The 27,812-nt window shown below is 47.8% G+C and overlaps 1 protein-coding gene and 1 pseudogene across 2 annotated transcripts in view; one reads left to right on the forward strand and one right to left on the reverse strand.

Annotated features, from left to right (window-relative positions):
- Positions 1–247: 247 nt before the first annotated feature.
- On the reverse strand, positions 248–15,407 carry LOC147426293 (uncharacterized; annotated as a pseudogene).
- LOC147426294 (uncharacterized) overlaps positions 9,292–27,812 on the forward strand; it is a 40,969-nt gene continuing 22,448 nt past the window's right edge. Inside the window, exon 1 of one of the 2 annotated variants that reach the window (XM_086498648.1) lies at positions 9,292–9,409. The gene's annotated coding sequence lies outside the window, so the exon portion shown is untranslated. The remainder of the gene's footprint in view (positions 9,410–27,812) is intronic. The other variant, XM_086498649.1, reaches the window with a different exon arrangement.

The following is a 27,812-nucleotide window of genomic DNA, read 5'->3' on the forward strand; positions in this document are numbered from 1 at the left end:
GAAAATAAGGGCTTGAGTGTGAAGGAGGGAAAATGAAAAAAAGCGAAGAGATGGCGTGCAGGAAAAAACGCGAGCGCAGTGGAGATGGAGGAGCTCACGCAGGCCATGAGAAGCGTCAAATGATGCCGAGCAAGAGACGAAAAGTGCTCAGCACACTAGGGTGAAAGGATTCGGAGCCTTTTCTGTCGGTTTTTGTGCACCTCACTCCCGCCACTGCCACGTCATCAAAGTGGATTCATGTGCCACATCAGTCACGGCTTCGTGTTGGCACCTCTTTCATATTGCTTTGCTCGGTGTCTCCTTGCAAGAGAAAAACCATGATAACAAGGTATGGTACACCCTCCAGGCTCTGCATAGCTGCTTTCACATGGGCCGATCGATCGTCGGAGTCAATGCTAGGAGAATCCACAAGTACCACCTCTTCCTTAATCCCTCCCACGGCTCCTCCTCCTGCAATATTACTGCTATCGTAGGCTTCAGATCGCCCATATGCACTCTATAGTATCCTGTTGGGGCCACTTTCTTCCCTAAAATGCAGTTGTTAAGCGAACTCTTGCCAGTATTTTGTGGCCCCATCACCAACATGCACCACGTTTACCTTTCTTGACATCTGCTCTCTCGCTTGAAGCACATCCTGGATAAACTCTACTACATCCACACATTTTGCCACACTAGTGCTCGCAACGGTTGCACCTTCTCCGCCGTACTCAGCCACACTTACGTCGACCACCCTTAATTTCCTTTTACGTCGATCGTGAGTCGTGGCCGGGATTCCTTGGATTGAATTCCTCAACTAGATATGGCTTTTGCGCTCCCTATGGTTTTTTTTTTTTGCAAAACTCACAATTGTGAGTAATTATATTAAACAACTCAAAAAATTACAAGGTCTTGCCATGCTCGTGTTGAGCCATGACATCATCCAAGGACCATAATTACATTGGCTATCAGGGTAGCCATCCCAACCAACTCGCCCCCTTATCCTTGATACATAAGGTCCATTATCATGTTCTTCTAAGATCTTTAAATTACCGATAGCCAAGATTTTCCCCCATCCTAGGCATACCCTCTACTGACAATAAGGCACAAGTAGTCCTAGACCAATCCTCCGAGTGTTTCTTGTGCCCGAGTGTCCAGATTAGCACTTTGCTTTCTTGTATAATTTCTACGAAGCTTGCCACCTCAAGACCTCCTTCAAACACACGGCGGTTCTTGTCTGCCATACATTATGCAAGAAGAAGTACCTGACGATTTGAGTGCTGATGAGGATGGCAGGACCACCTAAATTCTTCCCTCCAAGGAATAGATCAGTCTTGTAAAAACCAATTTTCCATGTTCTTTGGACCCACTTGCATATTTTCCCTGCGAGGCCTTTGATAGTTGGGCAATCCATGAAGAGGTGGGTCAGATCTTCACTAGTAGCCAACCTGCACCCCAAGCATCGATCTGACCCAATCCCTCTTTCCTGAATCTTCACCCCCGTCGGTAGAGCACCCCAAATTACCTTCCATAAAAATACCTTCACGTGCTACGGAACCTTTGGCTTCCAGATGTTCTCTATTACTTGCTCCCACCTTTCCTCCGGCCATTGTTTTTTCCATATCTTGTTAAGGGGGCTAGACCAATTGTTCTTTTGCATCATTGTATGGTAAATGTCTTTAGGATGGGGTTTCCCTAAGAGACTGCTTCCGGGCCATTTCCAGGCGTTCAAGTCAAACTCCGAATCACAGATAGGCATCACTATATTGTCAACCTCTTTCCTCACTTTGTGGACCAACAAGACCTCAAAGCTATTCAATTAGAACTGGGTAACCAGAAGATCAATGGTTTTCCAACTCTTGTTGTCACTGTCCCAGAAGTGCCCAAGTCGATTAAGACCCTTATTATTTAGCTTCTTGGCTGTCTCTATCCAATAGGGAATTTGTGGCGGATCTACAACTTTGGAAAGCCAGGGGGACCAATGCAGGGGGGCCAGAGGGCATCCCTACTTAATAGACCTTTTGACCTCAAAAGAGCCCACAATTCTATCGTTGAATAGGAGCTCTGACTGGCTTCCATCTCCTAGTACACTTACCAGATGACATAGGCGCGGCCCAAAGCCCAAAGCTTCCATGACGGCTTCTATATATGTCTATGTTATTCTGTCATAATACTTATCCATGTCCAACTGTAAACAATACACACTCTTGCTTTGTGATAGTTGCGTACTCGATGCCCACCATTACTGCCAAAATGTTATCGTAAATGGACCTTCCTTTGATGAACCCATGCTAATGGGGAGAGATGATCTTGGTTAGTAAGGGGGACTAGTCTAAGGGCTACAGCTTTAGCATTAATTTTGTAGGCCACTGACACCATCGTTATAGGGCGCCAGTGTTTCAGTTGAGAACAACAGATCTGTTTGGGGATGGGTTTGATAAGCCCTCTCCTTACACTTATCTCTAATGACCCTTCGACAATGGCTATATTGGCCAACCTTGTGATTGGGACCTTGAGATCGTCCCAAAATTCTCTATAGAATTCCACCGTCATCCCATCCCAACCTGGGGACTTTTCCTTGCCAAGGGCTTGCAATGCTAGTGAACATTCCTCTTCGGAAAATGTCCTTTCCAAGAAATTAGCTTCTGAGTGGGGAATCTTCTTCTTGACACTCTGAAGTAAGGACCCTCTGGCTTCTTCCACTTCTTGGGAATGGATCTCTGGTCGTCCAATGATTTGACTAAGATAGCTCAGCATCAGACCAGCCATCTCATCCTGGTTATGAACTGTTGTCCCTTTCTCATCATCGAGTGAGCAGACGTGGCCTCGGCTCTTCTTGATTTTTAAATCCCTAAAGAAATGCGCTTGATTAGAGGCTTGAGGTTGAAGGGCAGTCTCCGTGGAGAGAAGCCCCCTGTGGAATTCTTACCAAACCATGCGAGATGTCATGGGAATTGAAGGACCTTTTGAGAATTGGAAATCGCAATACGGAGGCCATCCAATGGAGGACATCCATGTAGTTTTGTAATGCTTTTGTTGCTAGTATAATTAGCTACATCGGTGGGAGGGCTCAGTAATCCCCAGTCATACACAAAATTTATCCCAACACAAATGTCCATGCCAACTACTGCCCCCACTCGTGCCATAGGGAGACCAATCGTGGCGGCACCAACAACCACCATAGTTGGCATACTAGATATACCAAACATTGCTTGCAATATCGCACTACCAATTGCAGCGACACCGCCCCCAACGACACCACCAACACAACCTCCATAAAATGCTCCTCTTTTTGTATTGGCTCCCGATATCCTGCGGTCTTGATCGATGAGCTAGACATTCATAGGAATATCAATATCATTGCTTCCATTAAGTAAACGTACTTCCTCAACATACCATCAATAACGGGTGGCCAATACTGGGAGAGAAGCCAGCTCATATTGAGGTGATCATCTTCCTTATAGCCATGAGTGCTGCTAATAAATTAAAGCTATCGCTTGTCAGCCGTGACAATTTCATCTCCTATTAATATCTGTTCATCCCATCGACTAGTAGATGGTTTTTTGTAGGAGGAAAAGCTTTAAAGTGCATCGCTGATACGTGAGAGCGAAATGGCTATTGGGCCAAGTCGTCACGCTCACAAGTGCATAATGTGTGTCGACACGATGTTGCTTGGCTCCCCGAAACATGTTACAAGGTGCACTTGGTATGGGCAATTAAGGTTATTAATAGCCCTTAATCCAGCGGAGTGAGTCGGACCTCGCCAGTCGGCCGGTCCAGTAGCATTGATCATGATGCTCTCACACCTTATTGTCTACTCGCACTTGCACCATCAGCAATAAGCCATCCCGTTTTAGGACAAGCGTCTTTTCTTCGGCATACCGGACAGCGCTGCTGATTTTTGGAGCTGCTAATTGAATAATTACTTGGTGTTCTATTGTATTTATAGCACACTAGTATGGCCGGCCGCCTTCAGCGGCCTCTCTCTCTTTCTCTCTCCCTCTTTTGGAACGTAGCCTTCATCTCACAGCTTGCGCCACGTGTAAAGGGGACTCCCCTCCGCCATATTATGTTAAGTAGATGTAGGAGCTGTGCTGCTTTTCATTATTGAGCTGCTGCGTTTTTTAATAAGATTACTGATGCCACTATTTACTTGGTGAGCCAAAGGATCTTTTTCCAGTATTTTTCTGCCACCACGTGGCATTGAGTTTAAATTTAAGAAAAAAAATCGCTGCCATGAAAACCTCTAAACAAAAAAGACTCTGCATGAAAAGCTACCAAGTGAATTAAAAAAAAAAAGCACTCTGCGTTGCTCAATTGCTCGCCGGAAGCAGGTCGGAGCAGGTTTGTCTCTGTCCACTCTTTGCAAGCGCGCGCGCGCGCGCGAGAGAGAGAGAGAGAGAGAGAGAGAGAGAGAGAGAGAGAGAGAGAGAGAGAGAGAGAGAGAGAGAGAGAGAGAGAGAGAGAGTAGCTGGCTATGAAGGACGGGGCTAGTAGGCAATGATGGCTTTGCTCGTGCATGACGTTGATCCTACTGCCTTCTCACCCTGTGCTGGAAGTGGCAACGCCCAGCTAGCTATACGTCTGGCACCTTATAGTTAACCCAAGCCCACCTTATATGTGTTCACATGAAAGCGAAGAGCCATGAAGAAAAGCCTACCTAGTCCACATGACTAGAGAATTCTTCAGTAACATGGAGTCTGTAGGCTAAGCTCCTCCCTATTCATTACAACAGTACAAGGTAGACAATGTCATTGTTTGCTGCCCCACCTGCATATTGGAATCGGCCTTCTTTTGCAGTGAAGCCTCAACACCTAATTATAAGCCTACATGCGCCTTCCTCATGTAGCGATCATAGCAGCTTTGTGTTCAACAAGACCCATTGGCCAGTTGAACACTATGTCCAGCTTCAATCAAGTACCTTACTCAGCTCGTTTCCGCAACTGCAACTAGTTATGGCCAACATTATGCCGCTCCAAATGGTTTGCTTTCCTACGAGAGAAAAGTCCTAAAACTTCTTGTGCAGCTCTGTTGATAGGCTATCTGAAAATTTGATGAGGCAAGGCGCATTTCAAAACGATCTGCAAACAAACAGAAACATCTCTCATGACCAATTAAACACAGAATATGGTGTCCGTGGGAGTTGGTTAATGTGTAGCTCCAAGGAGATACATCAGCATTGCAGCGGAAGTCAAGTAGTCAATCATGCAGGTGCCTACGCTGCCGACCAAGATCAAAAGAATAGTCAAATATCAGAAGCAGAATCTAATTCTTTTTTCCACGCAAGAGATTTGATGTTGGAGAAGCCGAAGAACACGGACTGCAGAGTAATGGCATTTTTGGAGAAAGGAATACCACGGCCATTCAACAACTGGGTGGGGTAGCAGAAACTTTACATACAATATGGCCAATATTGCGGCCTGGAAAGAGCTTCTCTTGCTGAACCCATAGTAACAGGGAATGGCCGTTTTCAGGTCTCCATTCCCCATTCCCATTCCAAGTTCCCGTTCCGAATCCCCGTTCCGTGTTTCAAACGCGAGTACTCGCAACAGGGAAAGCGTTCCCGTTCCGCGTTCCCATTCCGGTTTCCCGTCCCTGGTAACTATGGCTAAACCGTAGACAAGCGATAGCCAATGCGGGTGGAGTTGAGATTAGAATCAACAGTATACTGTATTTTTTCTCTTTAGTAGTTGCATACGAAGTAGGGATGCTCGTGGTGTGGATTTGAACGCCCAACAGTTACTGCTTTGGAGCTCCCTTCTTACCAATAACCACGATTCGGTGGCGGATCCCATGAGCAGAGGTCCATGTACGCAGCAGCTATCGGATTGAGTTCAGTTGGCTGCAGATGGAAGACATCATTTTGAGTGTAGAACCAAGTTTGTAAATTGTGATCTATTGTCGAATTCATTTTGCAACCTCTAGATATAGAAATTATTTTATTTAGTTATACACTCAATATATGATATATGTTGGGTGCCAAGGGTCCTCTTGTGCAAATACGTTTCTCATGATGCTGCATCTTATCTCGATTTTGTTCTAGAGATGAATCAACTTGCTTTGCATCTCTTACTGGCTTAGCATATAAGATCCATTACATTGGTAAAGATTCAAGGAGGGTTGTCTGAACAGAGGGGTTGGCTGGGGTGCAGCGGATTAGAGGGCCCTGCATGGAGTGGTGGCGGCGTCATCGATTGGACTGAACCTATGGAATGTGGGTGTATGCAAAAAAGGACTACATTTCTCGTAGGCTTCATGCTGCCACCTCAATTACAATACCTCTGTCGTAACCACTAGCTTCTGCATCTTTTGGAGGGATCTACATCTTCTAGTTGGCCATAGCTTGCCACAATGCCTAGTAGATAGCTGATTGCAAGGTAGTATAGGCTTCATAACTGCTAATTATGACAACGTCTCGACCACTTTTTGGCTCTGTTTTTGAAGGTGAATGATTTTGAGCAGAATGCCACCTGCACTAATGCCCATGAGCGTCACATAATAGTAGTTCTCCAGATGCGTGTTTGGATTATTGATGAGTGGATCGAATATAGTGCCTTCCGCTATGGGATGCCGACCTCAAGATGTCCATTATCATGTGCAATTAGGAAGCATGATACATAACGCGGGTTAGTCAGCAAGGAGGCAGAAAGACATAACTTACCGAAGCAGCTTACAACACACACACACACACACACACACACACACACACAAAGCGAGAGAGAGAGAGAGAGAGAGAGAGAGAGAGAGAGAGAGAGAGAGAGAGAGAGAGAGAAGGTAATACTGATCAGAGGACATAGAACATAAAGTTACATTTGCGTGTTTTGTGTATAGTAGGGAGGACATATTTTCACAACACTGCACGTTCTAATTGTACAAGCGTGACTCCAGCTCGACAACACTGCAAGGTCCGTTATTTGCATCCAATTTTTCATGTGCATTCGTTTGCTTGGCGCAACACATAAACCCTACGGGGCAGGGCACGGCTTCTGTTTCTTATAAATTTTTGGAGAGACCACAATGCCAACTCTCCACCATACATTTGTATGGCACCTCTGTATGACATGCACTGTATACTTTGCACTTTCGTCTCTGACGTTTCATTGCAAGATGATATGTTTAACTATTCACATTGCTTTTTTGAGCTCGACTCAAATATCAGTCTGTAGATTGGACAATCAAAAAGCATCAGTACAACATTGCAGGTCAGTAAAGCACCTTATTTATTGTTGCAGTTCATTCATGCTTTATCTATTTGCTTGTTTTAGAATTTTTGTATTACTTTCTTTGCTTTGGTCTATTTAGATCTCGGTTTTAGAACTATACACTCCGTGTCGATCAACATTTGCACATGTTAGTTACACACGCAACTCTTTGCACACGGTTGCTAGCCAATGCATGTGATGTATTACAATAGTGAATACATAAGTAGTGAATGCATGTGGTGTATCGCAATATAGTGAATTCACCTTGTGCATCTTTACTTTAGCTCTAAATAATTGATATCATACTAGGTGTCTAAATAATTGATACCATACTATATATGTCCTTGTTTCTTCCTTACTAGATATTAGTATGAAGCTCTCAAGACCTAGAAGATTATAGTCCAAGCGTCAATAAGACCTAGATATTAGTATGAAGCTCTCAAGACCTAGAAGATTATAGTCCAAGCGTCAATAAGCTAGGGAGCAAACTGCAACCAATTTGAAACTAGCTTATCGTCCATATAATAGGTCATGGTTTGAAATCATTGCATTGTATAAATATTAGAGCATGCAATGTGAAATCTTTGCTCATAATCTAGAAATATGACCCTCTTGCATGGCTATGTACCTCACATATATAGCAATAAACTAGTTTGACAGACAAATGAAATAGACACTCCTACTTCCCCCACGTCTGTATTATTGTTGGGCGCTTTGCCATCGGAGCGACAGCAACAAGACTTAGCAGCATTGCATTGCATCTACAGTCTATTACCAGTTCAAGATACCAACCACGAATCAACAATATCCCCTCTCTATTCATGAGACCAATGAGCAATATTTGGACATAAAAGAGGAGGATATTATAATTATAGATCCATGTTAACTCAAACGACTTTTGACCTTATCGTAAGACAAAATGTCAACGTAACAAGCAGTACATTTGCAGATCCCTTCAACAACAAATTTGTTCTCTTGCTTGGTGATCTTGTCCAACTATCCCCAGTTTGTAGTCACGCATGGGAGCTTTGTAACACATGCCATATCACAAGCTCATTCCACTCGCTACATGTAACTTTGTACAAGATGTCATGCAGGTTGTAAGACATGCAACGGACCCTGAATTTGTTCATTTCTTGACCAGCCATAGATGAGATCAATTATACCTTGGGTGCATGTATTATAGATGAAGCGCATGTACATGACTACATCAACAACTCTACTACGATAATTTGTACTCACAAATCAGACGTCCAACACTATAACAACCTTGCCTTGAATAAATTGTACAATCAAATTGACATTACAAAAGTTGGAATGAAGACGAACGTGAATAACATAAATGTCCTTCAGTAGTGGCTCCTAGACCCTAAGTTCAATAAACTGGATTCGATCACAATTGGCGTAAGTTGCTTGATCACTGAAAACATCGACTTGACAATCACTCCAACAAACATGCATTGTCGATGCCATAACACAAAACACAGAAGGGGAAGTCACATGTATGAGTGTTCTCATTCATTGGACCGGGAATAACTACAAAAGAAGAAAGGTAAAACACAAATAAATACAAAAGAAGAAAGACAAAACACACTCGACATCCACCTTAAAAAATGTGAGTCGACGTTCTGCACTGCCAACCATTCGATGAAAACTTTCTTTTTAAATACTTTTCGTTTGCAAGAATTTACATGTAGCACATATACTAGGAAAAACATTCATCAGTAGACATAGTAGTACAACCCCCGTACAACCTCGCTTGGATATAATCTCAACTATAACTATCCCTATAATCTTTAATAATTAATGTACTTAACTTTGTCTCCTCCCATAAACATTATAGCATTTTTCAAATGTATATCCCTTTCACGCAGTGACACCCTTGCCAAATTAGTCATTCTCTTGTTCCTCTCAATGCTAGATGCTAAATGTGAATTTGCATATGTCCTATTATATTCTATAGATGTTTTATAGCAAGGTCCACCTAGCAAGACTAGTTGTGGGCACCAAGTAATTAGCTCCATTTGCCATTAGTGGCGTTGTGTACATCTTATTGATGCCTTCCTCAAATCAACGGATGCCAAGTGGCATGCCTCCAGCAAATCCTTCAAATTTAGACCTGTACGGACGTCAAACACTCTCTCTCTCTCTCTCTCTCTCTGTGTGTGTGTGTGTGTGCGCGCGCGCTGGCGCGAGCACAAATATCTTCGTCTACCACCCGAACGCTGCAGGTATGCTCTCTCTCTCTCTCTCTCTCTCTCTCTCTCCGCGGTCTGTGTGTGGCACTAGTTTCGGATCAAATGCTTTTCATGGCAACCTTGATAACGGAAACACCCAGAAAAGAGTCATATATTTAGCAGTAGGCAGAAGAATCAAAGCTCGAAGCTTAAGCTTTGGAGAGAGGGAAAACTGCCTCTCGATAGTGCAATGCTCTCGTAAGGAGCTCTCTGCGAGCTCTCTGCATAGGTGCACTACATATGAGTCCTCTTTTTATAGACTGGGACCTAGCTGTTTACACGTGATCGGACATTACCCATACTCGTGGTGTGCCGGGCCACACACCCTATGGTCGTACAAGCCTCCTCAAACTCCGAGCGGACTCCACCCCCTAGCTCTGCACGAGGAGTGTGCTCTAAGCACCCTACTTGCGCATGCTACGTGTGTGTTAGAGTTCGGATTTCTGTCCTGTGGTGGCTCCTGTATCTCCCAGGAGTAGTTTAGGGAGTGAGGGCTGATTTGTAGCTTTGTCCGACGGTCGTATTTGAGGTAAACGTACCTTTTCGGCATTGCACTCTACGATGTTGCTCATGCAGTAGACTTGTATAAGGCGGGACTCCCATTCCTAGCGTTTCTTGGGGTTAGAGTCTCCAGTTCTCTGTAGTTCTGCTACTAAATAAATATGTGTACTAGGTTACTTTGAGTGAGTTGATATATCTATTAGCATTTTTTCAAGCTTTTGGGATTGTGGGATTTTTGCGAGGCATGTAGGGCAATTTTCCAATTGTCCTATATAGGTAGTCCCTCTCTTGTACTTTTGGCACATTGCAAAGTTCCAACGTTTGGGTAAACACTCTCTCTCTATCGTTTTCCATCTGCTAGCGTTTTGCAGTGTGCAGTCTCTCTCTAGCGTTTTGCAATGTGCAGCCTCTTTCTAGCATTTTTCATCACCTGCTCTCTCTCTCTCTCTCTCTCGTGTTTTGCATTGCAATCTCTCCATCTCTCTAGCGCTTTCCTTCCCCTCGATCTTGAGCCCCTACAACATAGTAACAGGGACGGAGGGGTGGAGCCTAGAGACGGGGGACGCCCAATTTCGGGACGAGGACGGGTGAGGAATTGCCTGCCAGGTGGAAACACAGCCAAAACGTCTTGGAGACGGCAGAGAATGGTAAGGGACGGCAGCGAACAATTTAAAATTTGAAAAACTGATCGTTTCTAACGGCCAGTTCCTCTCCAACAACCATATTTTTGAACTTTGAAGCACCCCAATGGCTATAAAATCCACCACCCTTTGGGTCCTCATTTCTCGACGTTTTATTAGCACATTTGTGTCTACATGACTCATGTTCTTTGGTCTATTTAGTGTAAATTTGTGGTCAAAGTGATGCTCTATGTATGTGGCATGTGTGTAGGTCAAAAAATCCAAAAAAAACTATGTTTTTTTTTTGTCGTCCCGTTTGCGTCCCCGTTCCTGAAGTCGACCCGTTCCATGTTACTATGCCCTACATGCGTGGTTGTATGCATGTTCGTTCGGTGGGCGTTACATGCTAGGAACTTGTGTACGAGTAGATCTGTCACGATAGAGATCCATTGGCTGTCGGTCTTGAGAGGAGGTTTACTCGTGATTGCAGACACGATCATCACCCGATTCACCTTTTTTCGCTGCTCATTTGACATGGTATCAAAGCCACGGCGTGCTCTCGAATTGGATCGGTGATTTGTGTGAATCTTTGGTGTTGAATTATCGTGAGAAAAAGAGACGGTTTGCTGTTTTTTTGTGCGTTTTTCACTCATTTGAGGCTAATTTCAGCTGTAGTGTGCAGATTTGCAGATTTTCTCACTTCTCTACCTTGACCTAGCCTTGTCACATGCCCAAGTTCTCTAACACCATGGAGAGGAGTGATGATTCTGACATGAATTCGGTCCGTGATGACGAAGTACAGAATGATGGTGAGACCGGTAGTGGTGGTGAATTACCCCTCAACAAGGAGTGGGGAGATTGGTCTCAGTTTTACTCCGGTGTAGGTGATACCAATCAAGTTACCTACTGTCCCTACCTTTCCCTCCGAGCGGCAATGGAATGGAGAGAAATATGCCGTTTGGAAAGCAACCATGATGGTCGTCTTCGACTCTTACGAGCTTGGAGGCTTTGTTGCAGGCAACTTCCAAAAGCCAAAGGAGCCTACGGGGGTGAAGCTATGGGAGCGTGTCAATGCTCGAATCTGGTCTTTCATTACCCTCAATAGTATATGTAACAAACTTGGACACCCCAAGTCTACGTCGGGCCGTGTCGACTCAATATTTTGTGAAGTGTTTTAAGTAAATCTCTCTTGTGTCACAACAGAACCGAGACTTGGGGTGTCCAAGTTTGTTATAGTGGTATCAGAGCATATGGACGCACAGTTTGAGAGATAAGGACCCGCGCGAGTTGTACTTTCCTAAAAACTAAATACAAAAAGAAATACGGAAAGGGGGCACCAGTCATTGGGGCCAATCTCTCTTGGCACGGAACTACACCGGGCCGGGTCGACTCAATATTCACTTTGGTGAGCCCAAGGCTCTTTTTGCGGTTTCTGAACGCAAAAGCCACCACGTGACATTAGATTTAAATTATTGAAAAAAACATCCCTGCGATGAAAAGCTCTAAAAAAAACTACGCCGTCAAAAGCTACCAACTACCAATTGAGAATAAAATGAAAAAAGCATTCTGCGTTGCTCTCAGCAGCAATTCAATCTTCTCCACAAGCAGTTCACAGGTTTGTCTCTGGCCAATGTTTGAGAGAGAGAGAGAGAGAGAGAGAGAGAGAGAGAGAGAGAGAGAGAGAGAGAGAGAGAGAGAGAGAGAGAGAGAGAGAGAGAGAGAGAGAGAGAAGGCTATGAAGCTAGTAGCATCTTTTGACGCTCCTCCTTTCAACCAAAGCCATCATCGCAGCACATTACAATTTCCGCGCACACATACTCACATGAGTAATTGCTACAAGAGGCTGCGACTTCTTTCTAGCTAGTACTGCAGGAAGATAAGCATTGTTGGACGTGGGTCTACAGATTACCCTTCTCTTTCCATGTTTTTCTTTTGTGCTCTAGAATAGCGCGCATTTACCCTACGCTTAAGCAACTTATTAGGAGGTTAATTAGTATGCCCATGTAGCAGCAGGCCGGACAGAACCGGAAAGGAGTACCGGAGACCTTTCAAACCCTGGTTATATGTCGCAGATCATCAAGCTGGAGAGTACTTTGGATGTTTGCCGACGTGATGAGCACTCTCAAAGATCAGATACTCTCAAAGATCAGATATTTCGTGCGATCAACCCATGGCAGAGGTATATCATACTAGTGCTACTGAAGCAAAAGATATCAGATTTCAATCGATGATCAGTTGGCCTAATTTGTAGTCGAATCACCAAAACTCATTGCCTTTGCTGGCCCGTTCAACACATTCTTTTGCTGATGCTATCAGGCTGTTCGCGATGCGGAGAGGCGAAAGAGTAAACGTCAAAGTGGACAAGGGCAGAAAAGCTTAGCAGGATCGATCACACCGAAGCTTATGATGGATGTTATCCTGAAGTAATTAAGCCAACGGCTTCAGTGCTAGTTGCTTGTGCTTTTAGCAGAGTGTGAGGGGATTAGTGGCAGACAACTCAATGTAGAGGAAAAGGCATTGGGGAATATTGGCACGAGTGCATGGTCTGATGAGCCGTTGGCTTCAGTTGCACTCCTCGTCCAGCTCTTTTGATAGCCTATCTGAAAATTGAATACAAGCATTTCGGAAAGATCTGCAGACAAACATAAACATCTCTCGTGACCAATTCAACATAGAATATGGTGTCTGCGTGTGTAGCTCCAAGGAGATGCAGCAACATTGCAGCGGAAGTCAAGTAGTTAATCATGCAGGTGTCTACGCTGTCGACCAGGATCAAAAGAATAGTCAAAGAACAGAAGCGGAATCTAATTCTTTTTTCCACACAAAGAGATTTGATGCTGGAGAAGCCGAAGAACACGGAATGCGGAGTAATGGCATTTCTGGAGATAGGCATACCAATATGTCAGCACCTATTAGCCTCTAGTTGTAGTTCACTTCTTGCCATTCAACAATTGGGTGGGATAGCAGAAACTTTACAGACAATATGGCCAATATTGCTGCCTGTAAAGAGCTTCTCTTACTAAACCACGTGCAAACGGAAGCCTATGCGGGCGCAGTTGAGATTAGCAACAACAGTATACTGTAGCGTTGCTCTTCGACAGCTGCATACGAGGCAGGGAATGCTGGTGGTGTGGATTTGAACGCACAACATTTACTACTTCGGAGCTCCCTTCTTGCCAATAACCACGATTTGGTTGCGGATCCTATGAGCAAAGGTCCATGCACGCAACAGCTATCGGATCAAGTTCAGATGGGTGCTCCAAAGCATTACTTGCTTTGGAGGACGGCCACTAGCACTTGCCGACGCCTTCTGCTTATTGGTAGCCATTGAGCTTGCCGTCGCGTCACCGGTTGCAATGGAGGTAGAGGGAGAAGGGCTGCTCGTATCCTCCTCCGAGTCGGTAACATCAATGTCGGGCGTTACTATCTCCTCTTGGGCTCTCTTCATCCCCACCTTGCGCGTTTTCAAAGGGAGATACTTCTTCTTGCACTCTTCCAAAATGTCGTCGGATATATTGGGACATGGACCGGCTTCACCTCCCATCTTCGTCAAGTGGATGATGAGTCGAGTGGAGAAGGAGGTCATAATCTTGGGACAATACTTGCAAGTCCACCTACAAACGTTTCGTTTGTCCCTCACTCTCTCATAGGAACGGCAATGTTTTTCAAAAGCTTCACGAAGAGGGGAGGCATGATAGAACACTTGAAAGTTGAGAGATGTAGAGCTTGAAAGTTGAGAGGTTTACGCAATGGAGAGCTTGAGATTTTTTGGTAATGGAGAGAGGAGGTGTGAGAGAGGAAGACTCAAGAGGAAAGCTTCATGGAGGAATGGAGAGCTTGAGAGCTATGAGGGAGGAATGGAGCGCTTGAGAGGCTAGAGCAAATTGCAATCTCTCATGACTCATGAACTTGAGCCTTGTGTTGGAACATAATGGAGAAGAAGAAAGAGGGCATCCTTATATAGAATTAGAGTGTAGACACTTGCCCTTGAACAAGAGAGAGAATTAGATGAGAGAGAGAGAGAGAGAGAGAGAGAGAGAGAGAGAGAGAGAGAGAGAGAGAGAGAGAGAGAGAGAGAGAGAGAGAGAGAGAGAGAGAGAGAGAGAGGAATCCAAGGTGAAGGACCAAAGCAATGAGAGAGAGGGAGAGGGAGAGAGAGGAGCCTAATGGAATCCAAAGCAATGTGTGTGTGTGTGTGTGTGTGTGTGTGAGAGAGAGAGAGAGAGAGAGAGAGAGAGAGAGAGAGAGAGAGAGAGAGAGATGAGGCTCAAGGCATGTGGGAGGTGGGGGGGGGGGGGAGATCCTAGGCTAGGTGGGAGGGATCCTATGCCAAAAGGTAACCCAAAAACCTCCCCAACAATCCTCAAAACGGTCAAACTGACCGTTGATCGGTCAAACGGACTAAAAAACCACCGGACGGATCGGACCCCTTGACCGGATGGGACGCCACCGGACACCTCGTTCCGTTCGACGGACGAGAACAACCCTGATATAAATTGCCGTATTGGACGCCTCTGTCCAGTAACACGGGGCAAAGAAGCATGCGCAAGCATCACACGAGCCATCTCCATGGTAGTCCGATTCTTCCGCTCAACAACTCCGTTTTGGGAAGGAGTGTAAGGTGTAGTCAGCTGGCGCTGTATGCCCTCTGATTTGCACTACTGTGCAAAGTCCTTCGAGGTGAACTCACCTCCTCTGTCTGAGCGAATACTTTTGACGTGCAAGTCCTCCTTTTCAACCGTCGTCTTCCAATTTCGAATAAAACTGAAAGCCTTCGACTTGAGCTTTAAGAACGAAGCCCAAGTGTACGTGCTGAAATCATCCACAAGTACAAGCAAAAAGTGTGAGCCAGAAAATGAAGCAGTGCCCATCGGGCCACACAGATCAATGTGAACCAATGCAAGTGGTGCCGAAGCTCTGTTGAATGCCTGCTTTGGAAAGGCAACCCTGTGTTGCTTGCCCATCTAGCAAACCTTCTATACGCCTGATGAGGAGCGTATCGCTGGTAAACCCTTCACCATAGAGGCCCTAGCAGGCTGCTGAATCTGTTGATAGCATAGATGTCCAAATCGTGCATGCCATAGAGAAGAAGACTCCATGGTCCTAGACAGAAGAGCAATGAGGCGGTTTAGGGAACCATCGCGCTCACCGCGTGCAAGGATAGTACGTGTTGTAGAATCAGAAATGGTCGCTGCGACACTCCCAAAGTGTATATCAGCTCCCTGAGAGTCCAAACTCGACACAAAGAGGAGGTTGAAGGCCGTGTCCGGAATGTAAAGCGCCTCCATTGAACTGAACTTCGGGTGTGAGGTAGAACAAAAGAGGGTAATGTGGCCGCAACAGAAATGAATGTTGAATTTTGCTCAAGATGAGTGCTCCGAACTGTGCTCAAGGGTTCCCTTCCGTTCCTTTAGTGAGAGAGTGCAATATGATCACAAACAAAGTGGGTAAACATTGTGCATGAAGGTACTGAGACTGAGAGAGAGAGAGAGAGAGAGAAGAATACGACACCAGAATGTTGTCAAACCCTCCTCCAAAGGCCCCACTCTCTATGGTGAGAGCGGTCTACTATTGATTGCACAAATCTCTACAATGCAATGGACTTGCTGACGATGTCAACGGCGATGAGGATGACGATGAGACGGGCTGAAAACTGAAGACGCTAATGGCTGAAATCTGCAAATCTTGTATTTGCTGAATTCTGACTCTATGTCGGTGACGAGACGACGTGACGACGATGCGCTGAAAACGCAGATGCTGAAATCTGCAAATAGTGGGCTGAATCTGCAAACGTTGGCTGATCTAACCGTGCGGCGAGGAACTACTCGAGAAGGTGAGATCTGCGAGGTTTGGGGGTTGTTCTGCGGTGTCTATATGTTGAAAACTGAAAACGCTGAAGCCAGGGCTGAATCTGTCGCTGGGAATCTGCAAAACGCTAGGTTGGACTGCATGTTGTAAAAACGCTAGGCTTGATCTGTTGTTTGCAAAAATGCCAGGCTGATCTGGGAGTTCTGCAAACGCTAGGTGATCTATGGTGAAGCTGCTAACGCCGGGCTAATCTGCAACTGCAAAACGCTGGGGCTGATTTGCAAATGCTGAAAACGCTGGCTGGTCTTTGGTGGCTGAAAACGCTAGGTTGCTTGCCCGGGGGGGGGGGGGGGGTCTTGCTGAGAAGGTGCACTGTCGGACGCCTGGTCCTGCTGCCTTTTCTGCCAGAAAGTGCTAGCGCTAGTTTTCTTATATATTACCTTGCCCAATTTGCCCTACCCAGTTCCCAACAAAGTCACTTATTAATAATAAGTGAAAAATGGCTAAAATAGGGAAAATAGGTCTGTGCACTATAAGAATGCTCCTGATGGGTTCTGATGGTAATCTGATGATCATGCTGTGTGCAACTAGAGGATATGCATCTACTCTGAGTGCCTGGACATGCACGGTCTGCGAACAGACTCGTAAAAGTGCTAGAACACTTCCTAAGCTAGGCTAACTGAACTGAACTAAACCCTTGTCATGAAGTAGCTTGTCCACGTACACATAGGGTTAAATGTGTACGTGACATCCTCTCCTTTTCAAAGTGCGGTACTGGTACCGAACTGTATGGCGTCGAGGAAATCGCCAACAGCGTCTCGAATCCTGGAAAGGACTCTTCGCCAGCCCACTCTGATGCGTGGGTCATGCGATACTTGAACTTCATAAAGGTCTGCAATGCTTGCTTCTTTGGGCCGCGTCGAAAGCGACAAAGTCATCTGTGGCTCCTTCAATGCTTCAACTTCGTCTATAGTCATGCGTCTACCTTCTTCAAGAATCTCCGAGGATGAAAATTCCTAAAACCACTTGCAACAAAAAAACATGAACATACCCATTCCATGTAAAGTGACTAGAAGAATTCTAGTCTTCTGTAAAGACTCTGCATGCAATGTAGATGAATATAGAGATAAAGTGCCAAACCGTTCATCAAACACACACAAACAATGGAATCAAAACTTGTCCTTCTGATCTAAATCTATCAAATGTGGCAAATCACAATGGAAATGCCGATGCTTGATGCTCAATCCTTCTTGTGCTCTTTTGGATACTGTGTCATGCCAAGGAAGAGACATGTAATGTGAATTCCTTGAATGCAAACATTTCATCTTTTCATGAGTAATCCGCATACATCCGTGCTCATTCATGAGTGAATCGTGTTTAGCGTACAATATGTCATGCCTATGAAAAAGGATCACGTAAGGACGGTGACTAAAATACAGGAAACCATCACGAATGAAACACTCGAAGAATGCGTGCTGACTAATCATGCGCACACATAATACTTCTTGTGGGGGTTCTTTGGACCTTGACTCGATAGCCAAGATCTGTTCGTTGTGATTGATCGAATTTGCAATGAGGTTAGCTTCACTAGAAAAAGCATCAACTAAACCATCATCCTTGTGAAGAATCACATCTTTCTCACGCAAATCATCATGCTTATCATTATCATGCAATCCATCATGCTTGCAAATAATCAAATCTTGATCATACAAATCATGTGTCGTGCTCTGGAGAAGAAAAGACTGAGAGAGTCTCCTTCTCTACACCACTATTGGACACTAACGACGTTAGTGGGGATGTTGTGGTATTTAGTCAATACTATGCATGATGGAGTTGATGGTTATATTGTCTTGTGGGTGACTACCATGGGTCTATACCTTGCACTTTCCTTCAAGGGTGAATCTGGGCTTATCTTGGATTCATCTAGGTATATAAGTCTCCTTCTAGGTATATAAGTCTCTTGCTCCTGATTCTTTTCAATCTGCGCCTGCACATTAGAAAATAGTGGACCGACTCTTGCATGTGTTGGTCTCTCTGTGCTTCACACTCTAACCGTCTTTCTTCGCGCTCGCGATCCAATTCGGCTTTTCTTTCTTTGTGCTCGCGATCCAATTCTTTCTTCGGCCGCCAAGCGTGCTTGCTCGCGCTCACACTCTATGGCTGCCATTCTTTCTTCGTGCCACGCTTCGTGTTGTCTCATCATGTCCATCATCGTCTTGACCAAAGCCTCCATAGGATTTGGTACAATCCTTGGCGTAGATGGGGAAGGGGGAGGGTTGGAAAAACCTCCTGGTGGGGAAAATTCTTCTTCGCCAATTCCATGCTCACCACCTCCATGCGAAGTATCCATTCCGCTTCAGGTGATGGCCATACACTAAAGTCTTGGGTTCTTAAGTTCACGAGGAACTTGGGTTCTTGAGTTCTTGAGTTCTTGAGTTCTTGAGTCTCAATCTGCGTTAGAGAAGGATCTTCTCTTACCCGAGCTCTTCTCTTTCCCGCGGGCGCACCCCTTGGCGGCCTTGTGCTCACACCAAGGTTGCTTTTTCCCACCTCACGTCGATTGGCCAGCCGCTAAGTGCACGGTCCGCTCTCAATGAGTGAAAAGAGAAACAAGGGGAGGCTGGACAAGCCCTTCTTTCTTTCTTGGGTTTCCTGTCACTCTTCAAAAGCACAATTAGTAATCGACACGCCCAAGAGGACTTGGATTACCTGCGACCGCAACAAGCAATAAAAATTGTGTGGTTCTTTCCTTGAGTGATACAGAACACTGCCAAAGCTCTGATACCAATGTAAGGTGCAGTGGAAGTGGGCTCAAGATGAGTGCTCCGAACTCTGCTCAAGGGTTCCTTTTACTTACGGAAGGGAGAGCCTTCCGCCTTCTAATGAGAGAGTGCAAGTGATCACAAACAAAGTGGATAAACATTGTGAATGAAGGTGCTGAGATTGAGAGATAGGGAGAGAAGAATACGGCCCCTCTCTCGATGGCGAGAGAGGTCTATGCTTTTGATTGCACAATCTGATACAAAGTGCGGATGCAAGTTGTGAGGCTATGATTCAATGGGAATCTTGGTTTGTTGGCGACGGCGATGAACTTCTATCTGCTGGATGTTGCTTTGAATGCTGAAAACACCGACTTCTTGCTGTCCCAAAAACACTGATTTGGCTGCTGTTCAAAAACGTTGATTGCTGCCTATGAAAACGCTGCTATAGGCTGCGGAAAACACTGGTTTCATGCTGCCTAAAAACGCTGATAGACCTGTTGAAAAACGCTGATTAACATACAGAAAAACGCTGGTTTGCTGGTCTTTAAAACGCAGATCTGCAGTCCTTAAAACGCTGGATTTGCTGAGGCTTAAAGTGCTGGTCTGATATCCTTAAAAATGCTGGAATGCTGAGGCTTAAAGCTGAAAACGTTGATGATTTAGAGTTGAAAACACCAGGCTTAAGGGGGTGGTTCTTGCTTGAGAGAGAGAGGGAGATGCCTGCTGCAACGGGTGCTTGTGCTCTCCTTGCTCTTCTGCCAGAAAAACCTAGCGCTAGCTTTTCCTTATATATTATCTTAGTCAAGTTGCCCTACCTAGTTCCCAACAAAAGTCACTGAAAAATAATAAGTGAAAAATGTCAAAAATAGGGAAAATAGGTTTAATGCATTGGAAAATGCTCCTGATGGATTCTGATGGTAATGCTGATGATCATGCTGTGTGCAACCAGAGGATATGCATCTACTCTAAGTGCCTGGGCATGCACGGTCTGTGAACAGACTCACAAAGTGCCAGAACACTTCCTAAGCTAAACCGACTGGACTGAACTGGACCCTTGTCATGAAGTAGCTTGTCCACGTACACATAGGGTTAGATGTGTCACGTGACATAGGGTTTTGACCCTTTTTGATCCCTAATACCCCCAGGAGCTTTTGGGAAGCTAGGGGATCTCTGTACAGGTATTCTGGTGCATTTTTGGGGCAGAAAACAGAGAATTCTGTAATTGATCGGTAGGTTTGGCAAGTGCTTTAATGCGCCAAGAAAGTCACCTATGTCATGGGGATTTTGTTTGTGAAGCCTTCTACTATAGTTATGTTTGGGAAACTGGGCTAGAGTATATCATTTTCAGCCCAATAAAACGGGACAGCTCATAGGAATTTGCAGATTTTCTCCGAAGTTTAATTGGATAAAGAAATACCGAAAGAGATGCCAATCTTTGGGGCCAATGCGGTGTCATTGTCTGCTTGGAAGCACTCTAGCTGCCAAGCCGTTGTTTGGTTTGAAGTGTAATTTTGAGTCACAGGTTTATTCGTGAAGTTCCTTTGTGTCGTATAGTTCAAGTAAAGTTATCAGTGTAAAGATCGGGTGACTGTTAAAAGCTACCTCCCTTTACAGGAGGCACATTGAGTTTCCACAGTGGACCTGACGAGTTATCGCCACAAGGTTGGACTTCCAAGGAGCAATCCAAAAGAAGAACCACCGGAGTTTATTGTTCCAGTCAAAGTCATCAAGCCAAAGCGTATTCAAATACTTCAATCTCACAGTGTGACAATAAGAAGATGGTGAAGCAATATTTCCTCAAATTCAAGTTCAAGGGACACATGAAGTTGCTTGGAATTTTTCATGGACTCTCCGGATTTACTAGCCTCATACAAGGAGGCCATGCAGCTTCGTTCTCGTGCCTCACCTTAAGCAAGTGCACATGGCTTTGTGTGCCACGTGGATATGCTTCATTGACTCCCAGAGCCAGTTTTCCACTTCTTCCTAGATAGGAGTGTGTACAATCCTAGGAGGATTAGTACTAGCAATTTTGTGAGCCTGTTCGCAGGACTGCATGTCTGGATGAGTCCATTAGATAAGGTTTTCTAGTTTTGTCCCTCTTGCATAAAGGGTTGTACACAGTTTTGACAGATGTTATTACACTACAATGGGCATCTAGCATGACGTGCATGTAGTTCTAGGTTAGAGGAATCCAAGAGCCATTCCCCACGTTGATCGGAGTCCCGAGTAGGTAGATGTGCGACAGTTTCACCCGAAACTTAGCCCTAGTCAAAAACATATAAATTAAATCATTTAATGATTTAATTTCTTGGGTTGGTGGGACGCGCGCGCTCGCTGCTGTTGTGCACCCACCCTCGCTGCGCCATTGCCATCGCTGCCCCCCCCCCCCCCCCCCCCCCCCCCCCCCCCCACGTGCTGCTCGCTGCCTCCCTCGCGCTACCCTCAGCCCCCGCTGCCCCCCGCTCGCCTATCCCTTGCCGCCTACACTCAGCCCCCGCTGCCCCCCCCTCGCGCTGCCCTGTCCCAGCCCGTCCGCCCGCCATCAGCCTTTGCTGCCGCCGCACGCCCTCAGCCCCAGCTCTCTCGCCGCTGGCCCGCTTGCCTCAGCCCGTTTTATCTCAACCCCCCCCCCCCCCCTCGACTCGGCCCGTTCGCTCGTCAATTTGGGCCATCCGCCTCGGTTACTACCTTCGGCATTTGTTTCAACTCCTTGGAGCAGTGTTGACGCGCCCTTTTGCAGCATCCTCCCGTCGTCGTCCTCTTCTTACGCCACAACAGCAGACATAGATGGAGACTCCAGCTTCGCCACAGAGGGACTCGCCAGAAGCCCCCTCGCCCGACCCCGCTGAGCCCACCATTCGACTTGCTCTCTCGCCTACAGAGCAAGCGAGCCTTGCCGCCGAGGTAGAGCGATTGCAGGCGACCTCGGTCATCTGCAAGATTCTCGACACCCGACCTAGCAGAGGAGAGCTGCGAGACCTTCTCCAGGCCCGCCTTCTCGCAGAGGTGGGAAAGATTTTGGATGTCCAGATTCTCGGACGGGGGTAATATCATATCGAGTTTGAGTCCTCCGAGATGGCGTCCAAGGTCATAGCTATGAGTCCACTGGCCATCCGAGCCTCACGTGCCCACTTTCGACAGTGGCGACATGGTTTTGACCCAGCTTCGGATTTTCTAGTAGAGGAGGCAGACATCCCCATCTCAGTCTGCTTTCCGGGTTTACGGAGAGAGTACCTACCACTTCTTTCCAGGATCGGTTCCGCCATTGGGACTGTCCTGGAGACACCTCGCACGGCAGCATCAGTAGCTGCCAAGGCGGCTGGCATTCCCTCAATTTGAGTTTTGGTCAGAGATACCCACACTCTCCCGAAGGTTATCCTTTTACCTTAGTGGGGGTTGGTTTCGACAGAGTGTGGAGTACTCGGGCCTCCCGAACTAGTGTTTCATTTGCCGACAGATGGGCCATCTAGTGAAGGCCTGTCCACGGAGGAGGCCACGACCTGCACCACAGTCTCAGCCCCAACCTGCCATGGCTGGCCCGCAGCCATAGCCAGCGGCACAGCGTACAGATGCAGAGCCACCCTCCGAGCCTGGGGCTCCAGCGGAGGAGGGGTGGCAGCAGGCCCGTGGCCGCCAACGCCAGGGGCCACAGCGTCAGCCTGGCACTCAGAGTGGCCCTCAGGTGCCTACTCAGCAGCAGTGGGTTCCCACGGGGAACCGTTTTGGTCCTCTCGAGCAGGAGGAGATCCCTACGCCAGCCTCCACCTCCGCTTCTCCCTCGACAGCCGCTCCCCCCCCAGAGTTCCCCCCCTTTGCCTCAATCTCCCCGCCTTCTGCTCCAGTCGCCTCTCCACCTCGCCCCTCTACCTCTGTCGCCCCATCCCGCCCCTCTTCTCCTCCACTCTCCCCAGCTCCCTCTCCCCCCCCTCCTGCTCCAGTTCCTCAGTCGGCTCAGGAGACTGGTCCCTCTCCGGCGGCTAGGAGATCTCTTGGCAGTGCCTTTGCCACGAGTCGCCTAGCGCGAGAGGGTCAGCCCTTCTTGCAGCCCCCTCTGCAGATTCAGACATCCTCCCTTGCAGCCACCCCTCGTGGTCTGACGAGCATTGACATCAGACGCCGCTGGGACTTCTTCGACTACGGGTTCACTCGTTTTCTCGGCGATTCCGCAGCAGACCATGAGGCAGCCTGTTTCAGGGTCCATGTTTTGTTCCTCGCCGCTAGGGGGACAGAGGCCCTGGACTCAGGAGTTGGTTTCTCCTTCCCCCTCTGTGGTAGGGCCGATACAGAGTGGTCCCTTGACTCAGTGGTGGGATGGCTACATACACAGGTCTTAGAGTTCTCTCACCACATGGGAGAACTTGGAGTCACAAATATGCTGCAGACTTTGTGGCCATTGGCCAAGTTTGCGGTGACACCCCCAGACTCAGCAGGATGTAGGCACATTGTGGTGTACTTCTTTGCTGATACGCAGTGTTTGCCTTGCTATGTATATATTCATGAGGACTCCTGGATAGAGGAGGTTGCGTTGCGTACGGCTCGCTCTGCTTGGGCTTCGGCTAGGCACTCACTGCAGTCACGCCTATCTAGAGGACGCTCGGATGCGGATTACTCCCCATCCAAGCCTGCCTCGAAGATAGCCCGTCTTGCTGCTGCAGCAGCATCTGTTCTCTCTCGCTCCCCATGAGGATCATCTCATGGAACGTGCAGGGACTAGGTGGGCCCCAGTTTCAGCGACAGCGGGGCCGATTGCGTCAGGAGCTTCAGCGTTGCCTTGTGGGAGGAGAGATTGATCTCCTCATGCTTCAGGAGCACCATCTGTGTGAGAGCCGCATTCGGCGTTGTGGTCAGATTTTGTGTGGACGTTATGATACTTTTTGGTCAACTGCTTTTGGACCTGGAGGCATCCAGGGAGGGGTATGTATGACTATTGCGGACTCACTGCAGCAGGCCATTGTGGACAGAGGGATTATTGTGCCAGGCAGGGCTCAGTGGATTACTATGCAGGTTCAGGGTGGCCTGGTGGGCTTCCTGAACATCTATGTGCCCAATGTGGCGAGTGCTCGTGCAGAGTTTTGGTCACAGATTGTTGAGTCTTTGCTACAGGCCGATCATTGGTATATAGGAGGGGATTTCAACATGTTGGAGGACCCTTCTGACAGGATTGGTGGCAGCCATGTTACTGTGCATGGAGTCGAGTTGGCAGCTTGGGAGAGGTTTTGTATGACTTTGAGGGTCTCGGATACATGGTAGCACTCTGGTTTTGTGAGGCCCCCAGACAATCTTACCTTCTCTAGATCGGACCGCAGAGTGGGAGGAGTGAATCTATCGCGCATAGATCGCTTCTACACTAGTGACCACTTCAGTGACATGGGGGGTTCCGTGGGCATCCTGGCAGGGACTTCCTTCTCGGACCATGCACCAGTGATCCTCACAGTGGCAGACAGGCAGAGGAGTGGGAGCACGATGCTCCGCATCCCAGAGAGGGTCTTGTTGGACTCAGCACTCAGAGAGAGGGTAGAGGCTCTCTGGACAGACAGGATTCACCAGCAGACAGAGTGGCCTCAGGCCTAGTTCAGCTTAGCCACTTTTTTCTTCAGGAGTCTCTAGCTCGCCGGGCTGCAGCGAGAGAGGCAGAGCAACATCTCAGACGGGGCATTGCTTCACTACAGAGGCTGCAGGAGCAGCACCCAGACAGTCCATGGTTGGAGGAGCAGTTACAGTAGGCTCGACAGGAGCTTGCTAGCACAGAGGAGAGGCGTCATGAGTTTGCCTTCCACCGGCAGGCATCTCAGTGGACTCAGGTGGGTGACAGAGTGACTGGTGCTTTTTTTGAGACAGTGGGGCCTCGGCACTCGCATGCCAAGGTCAGTCAGTTGAGGAGGCCCGATGGGTCAGTTGCTTGTGAGCCCGAGGATATGCGTGCAGTCGCTACTGACTTTTACCGTGAGTTACTGTCGGCTGAGCCTCAGTCAGAGCGGCAGGATGCATGCAGGGAGCAGGTTTGGGCACAGATGCCTTGTCTTGTGATAGAGGAGATGCGCCAGAGGCTAGAGGTGCCACTTTAGCTTGAGGAGCTGCACACAGCTCTGAGAGCCCTCCCTCGTGGTAGCTGTCCAGGAGAGGATGGGTTGACTCCTAGCTTCTTCTTGGAGTACTGGGACCTGCTTGGCCCAGATCTTTGTAGTGCTTTTTAGTACATTTTGCACACAGGAGTGATGCCGGACAGCATGAGCGAGGGCCTGATCTACCTCATTCCCAAGGAGGGTGGCTCCTTGGATGAGATTCGACAGTGGCGCCCCATCACCATTCTCAACTCAGCCTACAAAATTCTTGCCAAGGCTCTGAGTTTGAGGATTCAACCACTTTTAGAGAGCCTTATACATGGGACTCAGACAGGTTTTGTCAAGGAACGCAGTATCCTTGACAACATCTTTACTTTTTGGGAGGCTTCTGCTTTGGCACGGCTTCGTGGTGAGGACCTTGTGATTCTTCTTCTCGATTTTGAGAAGGCCTACGACCGAGTTGACTGGGACTTTCTAGAGGGCACTCTTCGCAGGATGGGCTTCTCAGATGCTTGGATCAGAGGGGTGTCAGCTTTGTACAGACAGGCTCACAGTGAGGTGCTTTTGGCAGGGGGGAGAGGTGAGCGCTTCATGCTCACACACTCGGTCAGATAGGGCTGTTCTCTCGCCCCCTTTCTCTTTCTGTTCTATGCGGAGGCGATGAGCAGATTCTTGGTGTCAGAGCAGGTTGGTCTGAGGGGCTTAGCACTCCCTATTCGGGGAGAGGAGCTACTGGACGCTGAGTTTGCCGATGACTCAGCCTTGTAATTAGATGGCCAAGAGGCCAATCTTCACAGATGTGAGCAGGCTCTGGAGACCTTCTGTAGTGCATCGGGCGCACTGATCAACTGGAGAAAGACAATGGCTTTCTCGGTTGGTAGTGCTCCTATGCCAGATTGGATGCCAGGAGAGGGTTTCAGGTGGATTCCCCCAGGGACTGCAGTTCGATACTTGGGTTGTCAGGTTGGTTTGGACTTGTCTCCCGAGCAGCAGATTGCTCCTCTTCTCCTGTCCATCAGGAGAAAGCTGTTACATTGGAGCTCAGCACGTCTGTCGCTGGCTGGTAGAGTAGTAGTTGCCAACCAGGTGCTGTTGGCGACTATGTGGTACATCACTTCCTGCTGGATCTTCTCGAGTTCTTGTATCAGCCAGGTAGAGAGGCTGATCAGGAACTTCCTTTGGTCAGGACGTGACACTCAGATGGCCCGAGCCAAGGTGGCTTGGTCGGTCATCACGCTTCCTTGTTCTCAGGGAGGGCTTGGGATCATTGATCCAGCATAGCAGAGCAGAGCCCTTCTAGGGAAGTTCATAGTCAGAGGACTTCTTCCAGGTGAGGAGCCCTGGAAGGAGTTCTTGTTGCAGAGGCTTCGTGCCAGGGTGCCTCAGTCAGGAGGCCCTTGGCAACCTTCGACCAGATGGATCTTTACAGAGATGCGCCGAGTTGGTTTGAGCAGAAGATTGGAGGACCGCTTCGCTGTGAGTTTGCTTCGTTCTTGGGAGCTCTTACGGCGTGGCCTGGAGCAGCGACAGCCGATGTGCACGGAGGAGCGCCTACGGCAGCCCCTCGTCTGGAACCCCATGGTTAGCACTCAAAGAGGCCACTTGGTTGGTAGTCGACCCCATGTTTCCTGGGGTCCCATGGCAGCAGGTCCAGCGCGCTCTCTAGGTGACTGGCTAGAGTTCACAGGTTTGACAGAGGAGGTACAGGGTTACCAGCTGCAGGGCATGAGAGGGGTGCAGAGCATGTGTCAGGACATCTCAGAGTCAGTTCCAGTAGCACCCCGGTGGATGGGAGCCTTCACACGACTGGAGGTTCTCATTTTAGTCAGGGCCTGCTCAGAGACAATCCCAGCCATGTTCTTCGAGCTTCAGGGTGGGGGACGATTACAGCGAGTTGCAGTAGAGGCCCCGCAGGTAGCAGAGTGCTGTTTTCAGAGGATCCGAGTTGTGGGCAACTGTGGGAGGACTTGCGTCATAGACCCTGACCGAGCAGCTCTTGAGACTGGTCACTGGAGGCTTTGGGCTTGGGAGTGCTGTCCACTGGCACGAGTACAGTGGGATCCTGGTGAGTGGCTATGGAGGGACCCCTTCTCTTCTGCAGACCACCCAGGAGTCCCCTTCTTTCAGTACACTGTTTGGCTTGGACGTCATATACTGGCAGCACAGAGAGAGGCCCTCCCAGCTGCAGCACGTCATTGGCAGGAGGAGGGTCTCAGTCGAGTTCTTGGCAGCCTTTTGGCAGAGGTTGTGGGACTCTAGATAGTCGAGGCGTGTCTCTTTGTTTCAGTGGGGCTGGTTACACACAGAGCTACAGCAGTAGGGAGCTGGCTTGTGCATAGTGGTCTCTCGGCCGCATGTGCAACCTGTGACCAGTTGGTGGAGAGTCAGCGTCATTGTCTTTGGGACTGTCCCTCGGCCCAGCAGGTGTGGTTACGAGTTCTTCGGCTGATGCCTACTCTCTCCACGGCTAGACAGTACACTTGGGGGGCAGCGGCTTGGTCCACTCTCATGGGCCCGGCACTTCAGTTTGAGCTATCTTCCACCAGCAGGATGATAGTGATACAGGGGGGGGCGACCTACACTCCAGCCTGCTACAGAGCTTACTCCTCAGGAGTGGTGCAGTGAGAGAGAGGAGTGTTGGGAG

Source organism: Adiantum capillus-veneris, chromosome 24 (genome assembly GCF_014529385.1).
Source record: "Adiantum capillus-veneris isolate H3 chromosome 24, ASM1452938v2, whole genome shotgun sequence".
Taxonomy (NCBI): domain Eukaryota; kingdom Viridiplantae; phylum Streptophyta; class Polypodiopsida; order Polypodiales; family Pteridaceae; genus Adiantum; species Adiantum capillus-veneris.